Here is a 4,370-nt window from a genome sequence, read left to right on the forward strand (position 1 = left end):
GCGATCCAATCGCTGCCGGGTTTTGCCCCGAAAAAAATTTTTTTATTAAAAATATTTATTTTGTTTCATAAACCGAGACTCAAAAATTTTGTACAATTGATTATTCAATCGATTGATCTGAGCAACCTGGCTCTGATACCACTGTTGGAAAACTGGCGAGTTCCCAGACCAATTACGATTGATACCCGGTGCAGCGGAAGTTTAAAAAATTTTTCATGGAACGTTTCCATGGTATGGGTATCAACCGTTCATCGATTGAATTACGTGTGTGTAAAATTTAAATAACAATTAAATAAATTTTACCTCAAATCTCGCAACGAGATTAATGGACACCAACAGAACAATTCTGCTCTTGTTGTCTCTCCCTGGAACCGATGAACGCCTTCAATCAGGTCCACGAACAGAGGTTTAATCCCTCTGATAGATTGCACTAGAAAATCTATCAGAAGTTTTCTGCGAAGAAAATACACGAATTTGATTCGTTATTCCTTACTGCGATTCAAAATCACAGACCGGAATTTCTCAGACAGAGAGGGAGGGGGGCGACGGCCAAGCTTGAGAGAGGGGCTAGGGTTTCGATTTTTTTCTCTCAAAATTATGAGCTATCGTCTGTAATTTCTGTACTGAAATAACTTATTTATAATGCAGGCCACTAACACCTTAGGGCCCATTAGTCATAAGCTGGGGCCCGACAAGCAAAGCCCGCTCGTTCAGAAATTAATATAAAATTCATCGTGACTCCGATTGATGAAACGATTTCACCAATGTGCACAGAAACCATTTCTGCACGTTTTAAAGTCAAAATAAATTTTCCTGAATCCGAATTCAGTGGTTTCCAAAAATGTCCATCCCTATGTCATTTTAGGAAATCCTACTCCCTTACTCTTATTTAAGAAGTCCAACTCCTTAGTTCATTAAATTTAACTCTTTAAATTTAACTATCTCAACGGGGATTAAAACTCCATTACACTGTGTGACCCTCAATGGTTCAGGGATACAGCTAGCCGTGGGCTCACAACTCCTTGTGACTCGGAACAACACTTTCCGACTTGCCCAACGAATCATGGTAAAGCGCCTAGCAACATCGCCCCATGATTCCCTAGGTATCACTGATAGTGCCTACAAGAACCAGTAGATTTTGGTTAGCGTACAGTACGGTCCCTTCATCCAAATATCCCGATCGAATCAACAACCATTGGTATATCGAGAGTCGCTCAAGATTCGATAACTATGCAATGCATCTTGAAGATCAAATTAGTGACATCGCATGTGCTACTAAGAAACCATTTCTTAAATCACATCAAGTACTCTGGCCAGAGATTTGTCACACTAATATCTCCTCAGATCGCATAGGATATCCACACTCGCAAGTATGTGGTGAATCCTTGACAACAATGCATTGACTCCTATATGTGTCGTAACTGTACCCAATCTCGACACCTGATGACCCCCTCAGAGTCGGTAAACGAGTCAAAGCACAGTACTAGCATATAGAGTCTCCATGATGTTTCAAGTCGTAAGGACTAATGGTGTACAACCAAAACCGCGGACTTTATCCACTCGATAAGTGATAACCACTTGGAAAGTCCGGATAGGGTAGTTCGACTATTCATCCTATGAATATCCATTTGCATGCTTCGAACATCTCCATGTTCCCTACCAATGAAACGTGGTACTCCGCATCGCAAATGCTAGTCTCAAACTCGAGCGACCCTTATCCTTATTATCGGACGGCTCAATCGACTAGGAACGGTTTTAGAATATACAGTGACTATAAGATGTATTTCATGATAGACATCTCCATGTTCTACCACATCTTACATACACTATAGTATATTCAAGGTCTTTATCAAAACAACAATAGTATATCACAATATAACAATATGAAGTAATATAAAGTCATTGCCATAAAAGTGTAAATAATATTAAACAAAAGATTGTTTATACAAAGAGTCAACAAAGCCCATAGCCACACAGTTGGCTCACTGGGCACCCACTCTTACAATAAGTTCTGTTTAGTAGGTGATCCGGGTAAGGGTCACTACATCTTCTCATTCATTGATTTCCAAATTTTTCTTTTCTTTCACTTGCCTTTTGCCAACATTCTTCTCTTTCTTTTTCACCATTTTTTCTCAATATTTTCATATTTTTAAACATATCCCTTCTTTTTTCTTTTCTTCTTGCTACCCCCTTTTGATTTTTGAACAACACTCAACACACCATTCATTTCTCAACTTTTCAGTAGGAGCATACACATCAATGATCTATATTCAATTTACTCCCAACAAGGTAGGAATGAGTGTTTAAGCTATGGGTAGTAATTGTAGGTTCTTGAAAAATGTCGAATGAGGGTTTTTCACACGTTTTCACGCGTGCCATTCGTTTTCTATTAAGCTCAAATAAGGTACTAGGGACAAAATAAATAAAGGGTAGTTTGAAAGGCACAAACGAAATTCAGAAAGAAATGCCTATATCACTCCTAAATCACAGTATTCCCGTATTGCGCCTCGAGGGATGTCCGAACTTGTTCTAGACAAATATCAATTCACAGTTAACTCATACAGATCCCAATCAGTGCAGAAAAAAGAATCATCAGTAGTAAGCGATGATTACACCAACATAAAATACAGATTATGCACCTCTCGTGCTCAGATAAATGTGAAGGCTCAATTGGGCATCTAAAGGTAATTCACGAAAGATTTCTTTCTAGCCCAAAGATCAAACAAATTGCCTCAATCATATCAAAGTTTGTGTGTTTCAAATACAGATTCAAGTGTACCTCACAGAATGTTTTGAGACCTATTCATCGACTTGGTTATACTAGTTCAAAACGATTTGTCAAACAAAGAAGATAGTCATGGACTTAAGCAAAAACAAAGGTGAACCCAAAATATATATTTTTTTTTCATCGTTGGCTTTTCTGATTTTCATTCACAACACTTGCAACCACATTACAAACGACTCAAACGAACAAAGAAAACACGAAAAACAAAATTGAAAACACAAAAGACACACACCCTCCCCAAACTAAAGACAAGCATTGTCCCCAATGCTACTTAACACCACCAAAACGAAAACAAACTAAAAGAAAATAAAAACAAAAAAACAATAAAAACTCCCCTGGTACTAATCAGACTCCTCCTCATCCAAGTCTTCGGGCAGATCCCGAACCGGTGGAGCATATTGGAACTGGAACGGTGGAGGATATGGCGGTGGTGCAGGATAAACGGCCGGGTCCATCCCAGCATTGGCGAGCAGTCCTCGATAATCCCCCGTGGATATTTGATGGACCTGTCCGCCAGTTGTAAAGACATTCTGGTGGACTTTGGTTCTCCCAAGCTCAGTTTCCTGAAAACAGAGTAAGGCATTAAATTTATACTTGCACCCAAATCACACAAAGCCTTATGAAACTGAACATCATTAATTACAAAAGGGATAGAGAAACTCCCTGGATCCTTTTTCTTTTGTGGGATTTTCTTCTGCACCAGTGCCGAGAATTTTCTATCAGACTTATCATTGCATGCTCCTCCAATTTCCTCTTGTTAGAGAGGATTTCCTTCAAGAATTTTGCATAGCTTGGCATTTGCATCAGTGCATTGGCGAAGGGTATATTGATGTTCAATTTCTTGAACACTTCTAAAAATTTACCAAACTGAGAGTCTAGCTTGGCCTTCTTAAGAGCTGCAGGAAAAGGTGGTGGCACAACAATTTCAGATTGTGAAGTGGGTGGGGGTGTTGAGATAGATGACTTACCTGAATTTTTTTTTGATGTACCCGTTTCGGGCTCTTTCTCGCTTTTTTGTTCAGGCTCGACCGTCTTTCCACTCCTTAATTCAATTGCTTTCACTTGTTCCTTTGGATTCTTCTCACTGTCACTTGGCAAAGTACCCTGATCTCTGCTGGAAATTGATTTGGCCAATTGACCTATTTGATTCTCCAGATTTTTGATCGATGCATCTTGATTCTGCATACGGGTTTTAGTAGATGATATAAATTTCTGCATCATCTGCTCCAAGCTTCATTTATCCTCTTGAGGATGCCTGCTATAATTCTGATTTCCATACGGCTTATTATTCTGTCCACCCCATGAAAAATTTGGATGTTGTCTCCACCCTGGATTGTATGAATTCGAAAATGGGTCATTCCTGGGGCGATTCTGATTTCCCATGTGGCTTGCCATAACTCCCTCTGGTTGAGAGAATGTTTGATAGTCTTTCGTGAAATGCTCTGCACCGAATTTTTCACACCATACTTATTGCACTCGCATTGCCGAATGTCCTACACTCAGTTCCTCGATCCTTTTGTTCATGACTTCAAGTTGAGCAGCCACAGATGTGAATGCTTCAACTTGATGAATTCCAGTTGATTTC

This window comes from Henckelia pumila, chromosome 3 (genome assembly GCF_033568475.1).
Source record: "Henckelia pumila isolate YLH828 chromosome 3, ASM3356847v2, whole genome shotgun sequence".
In the NCBI taxonomy this organism is placed as follows: domain Eukaryota; kingdom Viridiplantae; phylum Streptophyta; class Magnoliopsida; order Lamiales; family Gesneriaceae; genus Henckelia; species Henckelia pumila.